Raw genomic sequence first — 15,359 nt, forward strand, 5'->3', positions numbered from 1 at the left:
TTTTATGAACAGACTTAATCCAAGAATATATGTTAAAAAGGTCCAAATCAACTATGCTTAATTGAGATGTATATCAGAACTTCCCTAAGAAACCTAAACTGTATAAGCCTGGGGCCCAAATGAGAAGTCTGATTGAATAGGTCTGGAGTGGAGGTTTGACAAAGCTCACTGTGGGATTTTGATGCATGTATACAGATAAGGAACTCTGATCAGGAGGAATGGATTAACTGTCAACCCTTCAAGAAATATCAAACAATGTTTAGCTAAGTATTTAGCAACAAAAAGTTCAAGATCACACTATAGAAGATTATTTGCTTGATGTGCTAGGCAGCTTCTTTTTTTATGTTTCTAGATTACTCTTCACCCTATGCCACCCTATGCTATAACCTGGGAGGTTGACCTGTATGCACCACAACAACTTTAGCTCACCATTGGATTTGTCAATGAAGAGCACTGGACAGTGACTGGAGGGGCAAAGAGAATGAAACTAGTCATTTATTCATTTGGCTGTCTGTCTGAGAGTTGCATTGGCTTGCTGCAAGTCTTGAGCACATGGATCATTCCTTGAGCACGTTTTCTGTCTCTTTGCATCCCATGACTGTATGCTCCCCTCACCACTGTGGGTCTAGAGAGGTAAGGGCTTCCAGATGGTACCCGCCCTAGAATGCTGCACTATCTTTTGTGGTTTCCCTATACCTCGCACGTATCTTCATTAAATAGTCTCTTTATTAAGCTCTCTGAAAATTACCCATTTTGAGTGTGCCATCTGTTTTCTCCTGGGACCTGACTAAAATTTCTGGTAAGTCTCCGACCCTAACTATTACCAGATTAATGATATTTCTAAAGTCTAGATATAAAGGCCACAGAAGGCAAGGTGAAAAAAATAAGGATTTTGGAGGGCATGTATAGTCTAGAATATGGGATATGAAATGTAATAAAATCTATATGAAATTTAAAGTGTATGTATCTTATAAATACATGTTAAATATAAATAAATCATGTAAATTAACTAAGAATTAAAGGCTGATCATTTTCAGCATTTGTGATTGACATTTCTGAAAATTGAGAGAAAATATATTGTATAAATCTTAAATATTTAGCTATGTAAACAAATTAATATAACTGGAAATCTTTAATCAGAATATCTAAATTTATCAAATAAACACATTGTCTTAAATATCAACAGATCACTCTGCAATTAGAAAAAAAATGCTTATTGATGTAGTTAATGCAGCAGTTTGATCTACAGAAACCAAGAAAGTGAATGATCATTTTTGAAAAGTTCTACCAGTGACATCTGTTTGCTTTTGCTACATCTGTGTTTTGTAACACAAAATTTATGAAATGTTCGTAATGTGAAGTAGCCCTAAATCTCCCAGTTCACCTTATAACAATTAAGGAATTTTGACATCATGGACTAGACTGTTGGATTCCACACCCGTGATGCTTCCTCTATACAAATGTTTCTAATATTTAGATTTCCAGCCAAGTGATCTTCTGTCCCTACAGTGTATCTCTTTTGTTGGGAGTTATATTAGGTGCTTTCAGAGTTAATTGAGTAATATTTATATTCTAGCCACTTCTACTAAACATCCAACAAGACATTGGCCAGAACCAGAGCTGGCACTGGTAAAAAACACCAAATGTCAAGACTATTCATTTCTGGTAAGTTTAAGCAAGAAGTCGTCGATGAATTTCATTGGGCTGAGTCCAGTAAGGACTTCACCCAAACACTCTCACTCTAGGAATCTGTGGGACACATTTTCAACTCAGTTTAATGAGGCTTGTTCAGAATGTTCCAGTCTTGATCACTGGTCCCTTTTCTCTCCAGCATCTTGGGTATTTCAGTGGTATCCTGAAAAGGCAAAAACAAAGGCTGAAAATGTCCATCTCAGTGCTATTTTGTCCCAAATAAATTATTTGAATAAAATTTTTTAATTTCTATTATTCTTATCTTGGGAACACATGTATAGTTCTTTTCACTAGCCAGGATTTCTGCCTTGAGTTTGTTTCTGCTGAGTCTTTTGAGAAGAAGACTAGGGTTAATTTTGGGCTTCATGGTAGCATCCCATTGAGTGTTTTATCATATGCAATTTTTTTATCTCACCCATTTGCATGGAATTCAAGGGCTCTCAGCCTGATTGCTGACACTCAGAGTACAGAGAGCACACTCCCCACTTGTTGTGTAACAGGTGGTACCATAGGGTCGGAATGGCAATAAATACTCCAATAGTGATTCCCAGAAGGAGCTGTTTTTTTTTCTCAATTACCCATGAAAACTTGAAAAGCCCTTTTCCCAATACCGTGCTTAAAATAGAGAATCAAGGAATTTTACGCGGTGCCCAGGAAAATGCAGCACTCTAGCCAGGAAAAAGTCATTTGCAACTTTCTAAGAATACACATCTACACGTTAATCACATGTACCTTTCAAACAGGAGAGGATATACTATGGATACACACACATCCAACACTGTTGCTACTCACAACATCCACTTGGAAAGGTGGAATGGGCTCCTTGGGAATGGCAAGACAAGTCAATTCAGCTAAAAAAATTGGCAGGTGGGTATGGGGGAGGGAGGCAGATCAGAAGGAGTAAGGGATGAAAAATAGGGGTGCAGAAGAAACTTTCAACCATGAGAGAGTGAACATGGAGTGTCATTTTTGCACCTTGTCTTAGGCTGTGAAGTTTAATTCTCTGGAAAATATTTCCACTAGTGGTGGAAGAAAGAGAAGAAGTGGAGAGGTCACCTGGGGTAGGAGTGGTGGGGAGGTGTTGAGGTAGGCTTCTCCTAGACACAGAGTCTCCTGGTCCCGAGCAGCACCTGGTGAGGATTTACCTTCCATGAGTGTAAAGGAGAAGTGAAGGGCACGGGCTGTAGGAGGAGACAGTGGCCTCCCAACTTGAACCTGGGGTTCTAATAGTTTCACAAGTCCTGCTCTGAAACGAGGGCCTTGAGGACAGGAGCTACTTTGCTTTTAGGTGCATCTGTGTTTAGTTAGGAAGAGTCACCTTGGCCCTGCTGGACCAGGGAAAGCCTGCCGTCTGATATTCCAGTGTGTGTGTGCGTGCGTGTGTGTGTGTGTGTGTGTGTGTGTATACATATGTGCAAATGCACACCACAGAGTGTGAATTACAAGGACTCAGTCACAAAACAACTCTATTGATATCTGTTGGGAAAGGCAGTCTCCTGTGCAGTCTTTCAACTCACTCAGCCACACAAGATGGGCCTTGGGCCTGTAACACTTCTGTAATATCTCTCCCTGTTTTAGATGCAATGAGTATTGCTTTGTTCTGCTTAAGTGTGTATGTCAATAGCCCTCAAGTGTGACCCCCTCCTCCAGCTTTCCATATTCCAGACTCCATGGGGCAGGAGTCTGGGCCTTTCTACTGCAGCAGGAGAAGGGTGCGTATAGGCAAATTGCCCGGTGTTGGCTGCAAGAGATGGGGGCAGCAACCCGCTGGCCATGGGGGACTGACACACTGTTGAAGCTGATCTTGCCCCTTCACTTGTAAGTAAAGGGTTGTTCCATCCAGCACTTGACTGTGTTGCGTTTTCCTTGGCGACTCCGATACCAAGATGCAATGGGCAGAAGTGTCCAGACTCGGCCGGCCCGGCAGCGCACTGCTACAGTGCGCTGCTTGGGAGCGCGGCGGCGCTCCCGCCGAGGGTTCGGATCCCACATACAGACCGGCCACTCACTGGCTGAGCGAGGTATGGGTGCAACACTGAGGGTTGCGATCCCGTTGCCGGTCCGGTACGGGCGCGACACTGAGGGTTGCGATCCGTTGCCGGTCACGAAAAAAGACAAAAAGGAAAAAAAAAAAGAAACAATTAACAGAGCTAAAAGACAACCAACAGAGTGGGAGAAAATATTTGCAAAATNAAAAAAAAAAAAAAAAAAAAAAAAAAAAAAGAAGTGTCCAGACTCCTACCCCTGATGGGTGGCATAGTGGTGAGCTGTGTTGCATGTAGTGGGATTCTGTCCCTGGCACTGGTGACCAGTGAGCCATGTCTGCTCAATGAGACCCTGTTGTTCCCTGATGCTGATAGGCACAATAACCTCTTCATTTTATTTTGAAATTATTTTTTCAAGAAATGTTTGAGTACCTAACTCGTTTCACAGGCACCTGGTGGCGTGGCCTTATGTGTAAACCTGGACTCCTCTCCATGGCTAGCTTGAGCCACCACCTGCAGCCTAGAGCCGGGGTCAGCACTAGCATGGGGCAAACAAAGCACTCAGAATGTGCAGCTGTAGGAGATGCCACTCTCTGGTTCTGCAAGTACGGGTGTCTCCCTGCCTTGTTCTAGTCTCACTCTGGCTGACAGCACTTCCTCAGAGAATAACCCTGCAAGTTGCTCCAAGAAAAAAATGTGTCCTTGCAGCAAATATGTTTAAGAAATCTGGCATAATTTGTACACTTTTAAGAAATTACATGGCAAAACTGATATTGAAACCTTTAAGAAGTCTATCAATAAAGGAAATCTGTTTAACTTTGCCTAAGGCAGTGTTTCCCAAAATTTTTGCTGATTTCTTTTTTGCAAGGAATTTGTATTGCCACCCTGTAAGTATACTCGGAGAGGTACTGGGTTTCAGTTATGTTGACATGGTTCTAAGAACCTTAAGATATCTTCTAGAGTTAAGTTGTTGTGCTGCTGGTCTTAAAAAGCTTTCCACTTCAACATCCTCTGAAATAATAGAAAGGGGGACTTTCTTCCATCATTCTACACTCACTAGCTCAGAAGTGCCACCTTCCCAGATGCTGCCATACCACCACGATTAGCATATTTCTTTAACTCTCATGTCAGCCATCTGTGTATAATGAACATTCATTCCCACTGGGTTCCAGCAATGCTGAACAACTCCAAATCTGCCCTGAAAATCAGTCTCAGCCTTGCTCTGATCAGCATTTTTATCCATGACAAAATATCCATGACTTTATGTTGAACAAACTTGCAAATGACATGGACGGGGGAGAAATGAAAGAACTAATTTATGTGATGGTTGATTGTAATCCTCTGAGATGCAAGGTTAGCTGAATTTAATGGAAGAAATTGAGCCATAATCAATAGAAAGTTGTGATATTGGTTCCAAAACTAATAAACAAACATACCTATCAAACTAAAAGAGCAGAATCAGAATCAATATCTATTAGATATAGGGAAGACTAAATTCGACTCAGCATACAGGAGCATTCTATGATTATAGTGAGAACACACCATAAGGAGCTGAGGAGTCCTCCACCAATAGAGGCTCTTAAGCAAAATATTGTGAATTGGGAAAATAACATGATGCAAAGAATAATCACTGAACTGGATCTTAAAGGTAAACTATAAGAAAAAAGAAAGGTAGTCCAATGTAACACATGGCTACTGGAGAGGCAGGCAGAAGGCCAGCCTGGATAGAGCCCTTTAATCATCATTATACATGAGCATATTTTGAGAAAGGAGGAATCAAGAAGAAAAAGTAGCTAATCAAAAAAGTTCTATGATTGCAGCCAGGGTTGGAGGGGAGGTGCCCTTACTCGGCTTAATTGCATTATTGATTTCTGTCAGTAGTCATGCATGCAAGGAGGATTAAAGCAGAGGCAGAGCAGTTCACAGGGATGCCTTATGTGCACACAGTGTGGGAACTAATTGTGAATAACTTACCCAAGGAACCATTTTATGGAATGGTTCTCGGACTTCCTGTTGAAATCCCATATCCCTTGCCTGTGAATCAAATCTAAAGGCCCCAACACAGAGTTTCTTTTTGTGATGAACTCCTCCCTACCCCACTAACACCAGAAGTGTTGTCAGTCTCTGTCAAATGCACCCAGGTGGTGAATACCAGGCCTGGAGCTTACCCATGCTGGTGAACAAAGAAAGAACTGGAACTACACAGAGAGAAAAAGTCCCACATCAAAATGACTTATAAGAAGAGATGGAGGCTAATCATTCTCTATTGCTATTAGGTGTAGAACAGGAGAAATGGGGTTAGGTGGCAGAAGAGGTCGGGTTAAACCAAGGGAGGATTTCTTCATTATAAAATTTGTTTGATACTATTCCATGTTACTGGATACCTTAGGCATATAACTGAGAAATTTTAAGCTTGAAATGGCAGACCATGCCTTAGCGATTAATTTTTTAGAGATTGCACATTCCTATAGCATTATTTTTGACACATTAGCACTCCAGTCCAAGTGCTCCAACAAAGTAGATAACTCTAACATCATCCACTTTCTTTAAGGCACTTCTAAAGATGACACTGCATCTCCTGAAGTCACTTGGAATGTAACTTAAACCATTTTTCATTGGGAAAGAGAGGAATAAATGAAACCATAACTGTTTGCATTCCTTTCCAAACAGATGATTCTATAAGATTGCACATAAGATGTTTTAATCAGGAAGGGTGAGGGAGAGAGGCCATAAATCCCAAGCGTAGTCTATCCGGCAGGGTTCTGAATAACTTCAGCTTCATCCTCAGAAATGGCTGCAATTCAATCGCACATGGGGTGTGTTTGTGTGTGTGTGTGTGTGTGTGTGTTTGTGTTGATGGTGGAAGATAGGAAGACGGATAGTGAAAAAATTCTAATTCCTGAAATTCTAATATACTTGCCTTGGTCGTTGGTGGGGGGCAGGTGTGGGAAGGGCAAGACCTCCTAGGTAAGCATCAATATCCATATGGAGAGATGATCCTGATGGGACAGTGTTATAACTGGAAGCAGAAAAAATGTACTCCAATGACTGTGGCCCTGTGGAGTATGGTCCGCTTCCTGCAAGGTCTGGGCAGCTGCGGCCGTCAGCATGTACTGAGAATCTCAGAGGATCCAGTCCCAATAGGAGAATCTGCAGCTCCAGGAGATCTGTGTCATTGCTGTGTGCAACCCCTGGGGGGTCATATTGCCTTGCTTTCCCCAAGAAGTTTCCATCTATCAGGTACAAAAGAGGGTGGGAGTGGCCTTGAGGAGCAGGCAAAGTGTCCCTCAATGGACTTTGTCAGGGCAACCCTGGAAGACACTGAATTGTATCCTACAGTATTTTCCAGGCTAACATTGTCTCTTGAGCTTCCCTTTTGCAAAAGAAGATAGCAGGAAGGTTTTAAAAATACTTATATAGCACTTTTCTCACCAAAAAGAATGGATAATCCTTTTGGAGAGAAAAGTCACACGTAAAATTAAAAAGATTACTACCACATATAAAAAGTAACTACCTTTTCTTTCCATGGAACATTTCTGGCTTATGTAAAAGATGCATTTTGAGGCATCTGTGACCACACCCTAAATCGTCTGCAATCCTTAGTTTTCTTTCTGTTTATTAAATATTTATGGCTCCTAAGAGAGTCAGGGGAGACAGAAAAATAAAAAATGTGCTCTTGTTTGAAAATGGATTTGAAAAGTTGGAAGAAATTCTCAAACTAATGATTGTCAGTATGATTTTGCTTTTGGGTCTGAGAGCCTGAATTATGGGCCTGTTCTCGAAACTGCGGCTGAAGTGTTTATTACCCTGGGCTGGTGTGTGCTCCCTGACTACGATGTTTGTCAAATGCCAAGGAGTAGTAGCCTGTGCACAATCCAATCTTCCCTCATTATTCCTAGAAGATCTTTGCAATCACCTCAAGAGCTCTTGTTTTTCTCAGCCTGGCAGCTCTGATTTCCTTGTTCTCTTAAGAGTCAGATCTCCTGGCTTAAACCTCCTGCTCATGGGTGAGATGACAGCGTGGAGGCCAGCTGTGGAGTGTGTTGATAAAAGCGTGTGTTCCTGTTTGAACAGTGCTGAAGGTGGTGAAATAGAAAGACATCCATTCTCCTGCTCTGAATACCAAGCAGCAAGTCACAGGATAAAAGGCAGATGAAGTCCACGGGATTTATGACAGACATGCTCGGGAGAGTAGATAGCAAGAGAAGCCTTCTTATCCAGTGTCAGCAATGTGGTGGCGGCAGCGCTGGGGTCAACAATGACAACATGAAAACTCCAGAATAAACACTGCTGGGTGGAAGAATGGGACAGAAATATGTCCTTACAAGCAAAAAATGACTTTGAAAGAATTAGATTTGAAAATATAGGAGAATGAGCCCTTGGTGGAAGAATGGAGAAAGGAGAAATAAACCACAGACATTCTTCATAGAAATAAAGTCAGGTATAGCCATGCCGTGGGTGCGGAGGAGTAACACAGGCTGCTAATTTTCAATTCCAAGCAGAAAATCCCAAAAGCATTACCAGTCGCTTGGCCTGGATCAATTTCTCTTTCGGTTTTCAATCTAAGGCATTAGGATGAGCTCAAAACTGTCCTAATGTCTCACTGGAATCAGGGAATCTGTGTTCTGTTTGAGGCTGTAACTTTGCTCTGTATGTGTATATGGGGTGTGTCTTTCACTCTTTTAGTAAATATTCTTCAGGAAATGCACCGTTTTGCAAACCACTTATCAAATAGCGATCACCACAGCGCTGCATTATGAATCAGAACTCCTACTTTAGGCCCTCAATTTCATTAATGATTGTGAAGGCTCTGAGGTTTTATTCTGCTTGCAAGCTGACAAATTAGTCTGCCCCAGTTTCTACTAGCAGAAAACATGAGACTCCTGGGCCAGAGACAAATGCCGGAAGGCTCACAGCACAGCAAGCAGCATGACCATCACATATTTTCATCAGTCTCTCTTGTCCACCGAGACCCAAGGGGCAGGTGCAGAGAGGACCACCTGGCTGCATGCACATAAGGTACCTTGTATTACAGGAGAAGAAACCTAAGCTGAGGAAACCCAAAGCTTTTATAACAAGGAGCAAGCATGTCTGTTCTTTCCTCCAGAGGAGATACTATCTCTCTCTTCCAAGGCCATTTGCTGAACAAACATCCTTGAAATGATAGTACAAATTGAAGACAGTTAATGTTTTTTCTCCTAAGATGTGCAGACACGCAAAAGACCCATGGAGAATTGTCTCCCAACAGCTCTTTCACCGTTACTTTACAGAAGTCTCTTTCCCTTTCTGGATCTCATGTTTTTATATTTTTAAATAAAAGGAGTTAAACTGGATCAAATCTTAGGTCATTTAATGGCAACACAATTTAAATGCTTGTTTCTTACTTTTTTTAATAGCAGTTTTGTAAAGATTCTGTTCTTCAAGGTCTTACAATCTCAGAAGGTCATGCTTACTTCCAAATGGTCACTGCTGGTTGGCATTTTAAACACACACACACACACACACACACACACACAGTATCAGTACCTCAGCAAGAGTGATGTTTCATTTCTTTTCTTTTTTAATTTGTGAAAGCCCAGTGGAGTGGAAGCTGATATTAGAACGAAAGATGAGCTGTGTTTGAAGCAACACATATATCTTATTTCTTAATTGGCAGTGCATTTTCTTTCATTCAAAGACATATAAAATAGTTTGTGAGCTTATCTTGATTGAAAATTTCATTACTTTTAATCTTTTCTCCTAACTCTCCTTTTCAACTTGTTCTGAGTGTGAAATAATTTGTTAAAGTAGAAACTTTGCAAAAAAAGTCCTGCTGATTCCTGCAGAGGAAGTCAGGTCATTAGGCAAAGACCTGATGGATCTGCTGCACGTCACTTTGGTAATCTGCCAGTGTCAACCACAAAGTGCTCCTGATGGTAGGCAGCTCTCTGAAACTGCCAATCTGGATGGCCATACTAAAGTACCTGCTGACATTGGGCTCAGAAGTGTCACTTTCTGTGTCTGGGTTCCCTTCACAAAGTCAAAAATGCCACTGTCCCAGTTTTCTAATTCCACAGAACCTTTTTCTATCAGGGCTTGAAAGCTCCATAGAAATCATCGATGTCAGCCACACTTTTCCTCAAGAAAAGATCAGCAGAAGTTTCCCCAGAGGCAGGCACTGAGGTCTCACAGTAAATAGGACCACCAGCACAGCTTCCTGATTAAAACATCTTATGTGCAATCTTATAGAATCATCTGTTTGGAAAGGAATGCAAACAGTTATGGTTTCATTTATTCCTCTCTTTCCCAATGAAAAATGGTTTAAGCTACATTTCAAGTGACTTCAGGAGATGCAGTGTCATCTTTAGAAGTGCCTATCCAATCTTGAGCTGGGCACAGACGCACCAGCCAGTGAGGCCTGGATTTCATTATGCTGCTTTAGCTCAATATTGGTGAGTCTGAGTTGGGCCCCGGGCATCTTTATTCTCTTCATCACCCAAACTGTTGCAGCCTTCTCTATTTCCTGCTATGTGTATTCTACTCTTACAGCAAGGTTTCTCCTTCTGGTCAGCACAATGGTTACCAGTTATCGCCCTCTTTCTATGTGCCTTCCAAAGCTGACACACGTGGATGTACAGATTTTGAACCTCATAATTCACAGGGCACCATCAGATAGACTCCTAACCAGAGCTGTGCAATGCCCAATCCACACAACGACACACAGTGGCTTTCCCAGCATTTGTTAAACACTTAACATGCTTTTGCTTCTATAATCCCCACTACAACCCCAGAAGGTAGGTGTTATGATCCAAATTCTCACAAAAGAACACTAAGTACTGAGAGGTTAAATTTCCCAAGGAAATTTAAACTGCTCCTAGATAACCAAGTTAAGATGTGTACCTTAACAGCTAAATCTGAGACTTTTAAACTTTTTAGAAGCTAAATATACCCTTGTTCAATGAAACACAAGCAGAAACACAACAAAAAGAGAACAACATTGAGCAAGCCTCTCTTGGATTGGTCCCTTCTTCTCTCCCTCCTCCAGGCCATCCCTTGGAAGCCCTCCAAAGACTCCCCAAGGGGTCTTAAGGGATCCTTAGTGGCTGCCTTTTTTCTGAGCTAGACTGAGGAATCCACCGAACCCCAGTAAGGTTATTGTTACAATAACTATCTGCATGGCTCTTGATAAACTCCTCTTGACACAGTCTAGAACTTTCTACCTTCTCCTTACCATCGGTGCTTCCCGTTTTCTGGCTGCTGGCTTCACCATTCTCAACAGACTCTTACTACTCTCTGAGTTTCACTGAAGCCAAGATATACCTGCATCCTTGTTTCCATCATGCCAGTACCAATCAGCCTGAATGAGACTAATTTCTCCAAGACTTTTGGATATGGACACCTGGAACACAACACACTTTTCAGCCCCAGGTTGGAGCCTATGAGGATACAAATCCCTCTAACTCAAGGCATTTTGGGGACCTGACTGCATCTCTTTTTGTGCCATCTCGTCTTGCTTAGATCTGAACATGCATCTTGATCTAAAGCAGGGACATAATGTATCAGTGTCAAGTTCCTCACTAAGAGGAGGCCTTTTTACTAATTCATAGAGCTTACTTAATGGTGAGGTTGATGTCACCCCCTCTGGAGAAGGAAATAAAGCATGAAATCACTTTCCCCTTCACTTGGCTACCTCCTAACAACCCATAGACTGAATAATCCACTAGCATACCACTTCCCTGACTCTCCAGGATTGGTTAGGTGGCCCTCTGTGGATTTATTTCTTTTCTCATCATAGCGTTTAACTCTGTATCTGTGGCTGGCTGTTTTTTTATTCCTCCCCATCTAGACTCTCAGCTCCATGAGCAAAGAGACTTGATCCACCTTATTCAATACTCTACCCAACCCCCATGCACTGAATTTGATATGTAGTAGATGCTCATTAAAGATCTGTTGAATGAATGAATTATTGTAAATTATTGGGCTACAAAATACCAGTTAATGGCCTATAACACTAGTGGTAATATTAGTATGTATTTAGGTGAGGTTTGTTTTTGATTTTTAAACTTGCATTAAATATGGAAAGATCACTTTAACTCGCTTCTCAAAGATGTAACTAACATTCTGCTCTTTGCTCTCTGGAATAATGATAAAAATAGGTTTGAGCTCAGGTAGTACATCATAGCAAAGAATTGACCACCTGTCTGTACCTGATTGCAATTTCAAATTTGTCAACCCTTTAAACAGACTTTTTAATCTTTTAATAAATCTCTAATTGTTTCAAAGAATGTGTTCTATTGGACTTATTTTATTATCCATTCTTTAAAATTACTTAGAATTTGATGTAAATGTAAAATTTATGCTTCATTTAACCTAAATCATGTCCATTCAACATTTTATTTTCTAAAAAAACAAAATAGCACAGATTTATTTTTATTATCATGGAAGAGTTTATTTTTACTTTAAAAATATTGAATTTGAAAACCCCAAATTGAAAAATAGCTTTAAATTTGGCAACACGTGCCCTGGTCTTGATGCCACATAATTTTATTTTCCTAAATAATTTTTAACATTCTCTGAACTAAATCCCGAAGGTCTCCTTCCTCTGCCAAGTGTGACTGAGGTGCAGAGTTTGAATCTCAGGTTACAGGCTTTGTTATTTGCAGAGGAACCACAGGTGAGGTGGGTATTTCCTTTGATCTGTCCCACTTGCAGCCCCTGCTTAGACACGGATGGAAGCAACCATTCCAGGATTGGATTTTGTCTGCTTTGACTTCCCCTTGACAAACTCGTTCTCACATTATATCCAGAGACAAATATTTTGAAAATGAAGAACACAGAGGTTGCTAAATATTAGCTTTCAAAGGCTTAAAGTCACATGCTATTTGCTTGGGTTACCTCTTCTTTGAGTCTATATAAAGAATGGTGTTTACTCTTGAACACACTTCAGGGCTGAGGCACTGCTGGGTAAAGAAATATGCAGAAAAGAATGTAAACATGGTTGGGACTTGCTCGGTTCTGTGGATGCAGAAATCTTTGCTTGATTTACGTGAGTCAGAAAACTGAGAAGTAGAGAATGAGAAACACATTAGATTTAAAAGAGGGTCTTAACATAAAAATCATAAGGTTAAAAACATAAGAAACACCTCCCTTCACTCAGCTTTTCAGCCAGGTCTAGAACTGGCTACAACTTAAGAGTGTAATATGTTGTACTGGTCTAAAATAACCAAGAACTCTTAAATTTACCTTATTCTACAAGCATGAAATGATAGGTCTAATGAGTCATAGTTTCAGTCTCATTTAAGTCAACTCAAGTATAATTTGTTAACTGTCAGCAGTTTTAGTTAACCATTCAGCCTCTATCCCTGAAAATGTTACTGGGTAAAGTTAAACTTCAAAAGCTTTCAGTAACTGGATTTTTCCAGGTTACCTCAATTAACAATGTAACACTATTAAATACTTATGAACTTTTACCTAAAATTTGACTAAGATGGTATATGGATTTTGTTACCTTCCTTACACACAGCATTTTGAACTTAAATTTAACTTTTTATGACAACATAAGTCTGAACTGGCATCATTCTATTGAAGGCAGTGTGTTAACATATTATACAGGGTCCAGACTCAGAGACTTCTCAGCTGTGTAATAATTGACAAATGATTTAATTTCTCTGATCATCTATGTCCTACTTAGTAAAATGAGAAATACACTCACTTGCCTGACTCTCTAAATGCTTGTGAGGAATTATTTCTAGTTTGAGGCTATTATGAATATTGATGCTGTGAATTTCTTGGTCATGTCCTTTAATGCACATAGGCGTGCAATTCTGAAGGGAACACACATTGGAGTAGAAATGCTAGCATTTTAGAAGGTGTTAATTTCCATCCCTAACAGAAAAGAATAAGAGTTCACATTGTCCCACATCTTTGCAAACATGTGGCATTATTTTAATTTTAACCATTTTTGTATATTTGTGGTGGTGTTTCCTTTTCCTTTGTGGTTTTATTTCATTTTATTTCATTGCGGGATTGAGTGTCCTTACACGTGCTTGTTAGCCATCTGGTTATTCTCTTTTGAGAAGTGCCTGTTCAAGTGTCTTGCACATTTTTCTATTGGTTCCTCTTTTCCTACTACTTAATAATAATCCTTTATACAGGGCTGAGTCTGTGGCGCACTCGGGAGGGTGCGGCGCTGGGAGTGCGGTGGCTCTCCTGCCGCGGGTTCGGATCCTATATAGGGATGACCGGTGTGCTCACAGCGCTCACTGGCTGAGTGCGGTGCAGCAGGTCTCAAAAAGGACAAAAAATAATAATAATAATCCTTTATACAATCTGGCTATGAATCTTGTTTCTTTTATTGCCCTTGTTTCCTCCTCCCTTGTGCTCTTGCTTTGTTCTGGATTATTTTTTATTATGTCATTCTCTTCTGTACTAGCTTATTTTCCTATTATTTTTGTATTAATGCTAGTGATTACAATATACATTCTTGACTTATCATTACAGTCTAACATAAAATCAGTATTTTTTGCACTCATTGGACAATGTAAGTGAACTATAATTATGTCATTGTTTAAGTGCCAATGTTTTAGATGGTGACAATGTAAAATAATATATTTCATAGACATTGGAAGATGGAAGAGGTGAAAAGAGATGGGAGGAAATATATGTTAATTTCTTCATATTTCATAGCAGAGAATCAGTAAGTATGGATTAAGTGCAATAAAATAAGAAATAGAGGTTTAGATATATTATTTTTTAATTATAAAGGTAACCATTAGAAGAACAGTAATGCACATTTGTTTTTCATTTTTGCTTTCCAGAATCTGAGCTCCTCTTTATGTGTGGAGAACACCTCACCTTATGAGTTCTAACGGGTGGGAAAGATTTCCCAATTATAAAAGACAGAAAGATGAAAATACATATTCCCGGGGCCGGCCCGGTGGCGCACTGGATAAGTGCGCCGCTTGGGAAGCGCGGCAGCGCTCCCGTCCGAGGGTTCGGATCCCACGTACAGACCGGCTCCCGCTCACTGGCTGAGCAAGGCGTGGGAGCGACGCCGAGGGTTGCGATCCCGTTGCCGGTCCCCGGTCCGGTACGGGGGCAACACTGAGGGTTGCGATCCGTTGCCGGACACGGAAAAAAAAAAAAAAAAAAAAAAAAAATACATATTCCCACTTCCCCTTGCAATTTGGATAGAGGCCTATGACCTAGGCTATGCCAACAGATACACCCTTTCTTCATGCATGCTTTAAAGAGATGTTTGATTTATTTCAAAAATAAAGCTATTTTTCCTTAAAGAAGAAAAAAAAAAAAGAAAGAAAAAAAAAAGAGCTGAAGGCCCAAGACTAAGAACAAGATGCAGGAACACGGTCACTTTCTCTCTTTCATTCTTCCCAGGAACAGGGTGACAGTAGGGTGGATGACAATAGTAGAGATGACTTTCTCAGCAGAATTAATTCTAAGGTGCAGTTTGGGTCACTTTTTATTAGCTCTTTAACCTTGAGCCTAATTTTCCAGCTTTATTAATGAATATATATATAGCTATCCAGTATCCTTTTTTATTGAGAGCAAAAGTACCTTTAAAATTACTAAATAAGGGCCGGCCCGGTGGCGCACTGCTACAGTGCACCGCTTGGGAGCGCGGCGGCGCTCCCGCCAAGGGTTCGGATCCCACATACAGACCGGTTCCCGCTCACTGGCTGAGCG

This window comes from Galeopterus variegatus, unplaced genomic scaffold (genome assembly GCF_000696425.1).
Source record: "Galeopterus variegatus unplaced genomic scaffold, G_variegatus-3.0.2 Scaffold1485, whole genome shotgun sequence".
NCBI classification, from domain to species: domain Eukaryota; kingdom Metazoa; phylum Chordata; class Mammalia; order Dermoptera; family Cynocephalidae; genus Galeopterus; species Galeopterus variegatus.